We start from the raw sequence: 1,098 nt of genomic DNA on the forward strand, positions 1-1,098 counted from the left end.
ACTCAACAGCACTTAACAACAACAATCAAGGAAATAGTGATTGCTTAAAAACACACCTGTACTTCCCATTTTGGGGCGGGGAAAGCTGAGACAGACAGTGAAAACTCCTCTGCCAAAACCCCCCAAAAAGCAGAGAAAGAGCAGTCCACAGAAAAACTGCAGAGCTTTGGATCTTGTTTAAGGTTCTGGGCACCAGTTCCCCATGCCCATTGAGAAGAAATTTGTAGGTGGAAACAAAAATATGCTGATTTCTGAATTGACCCAGCCGCAGTGGCCAGCAGCCAGAAGTCCTCAGGCCAGAGGGTGGGGCCACAGCCAAGTAGAGGCAGTGACCCAGCTCTAGAAGCTGCCAGGGAGCAGTGTTTCTAAAGGGAGAGGTGTGACCAATTTTTTATCTTTCACATATCTCTCCTCTTCACCCCAATCGTGCTCTCACTGCACAGCCCAGATGCCTTCAGGAGGGCGGGAGCATACCCCCAAAAGGATTATCCAGCACTGCACCCACTGTTTTCCAACTGCACAGAGAGGAAACCCACAGGCTGCTTCTTATGATATTTTGACCCTGGGAACCCGCCCCATAGTTTACCTAGGCAGGACCCTTTGCAAAGCAAAGGCCAGTGAACATTGTCAATCACAATTTTATTTTTGTTTTTGATTGATGGTTCCTATTTCTGCTTTTATATTGTTTCTGTCTTTTGTCCTCTTAGCCTCACTATTCTCCCAGGGTGGGTGCTTTCTCCCCCTACCTTACCCAAGAAGAGACAGCAATTGTGCCCATATAGCCAAGCTACAATCATAAACTGTAGTACCCCACCATATGTTCAAGAGCCAAAACCAGCTGCTAGGCATTACACATGAAAAGGGAAGCCTATCTCCTGATCATATCCACCAGGAGACGTGCAGCAAGCTTAGCAAAAAGCAACATACATCCATTTAAGCATTTAAAAACTCACATGACTGTTGAAAATGCTCACGATAACACAATTAAAGATAACAACACATGTCCAGAAACAGAAATAAGTAACAAATGAGCTGGAAGCAGACACAGAGTTTCAGGATAAGAGCAGGATCTGGATCTGCCTGAGAAGGAATTCAGAA

Source organism: Chrysochloris asiatica, unplaced genomic scaffold, assembly GCF_000296735.1.
Source record: "Chrysochloris asiatica unplaced genomic scaffold, ChrAsi1.0 scaffold00215, whole genome shotgun sequence".
NCBI classification, from domain to species: domain Eukaryota; kingdom Metazoa; phylum Chordata; class Mammalia; order Afrosoricida; family Chrysochloridae; genus Chrysochloris; species Chrysochloris asiatica.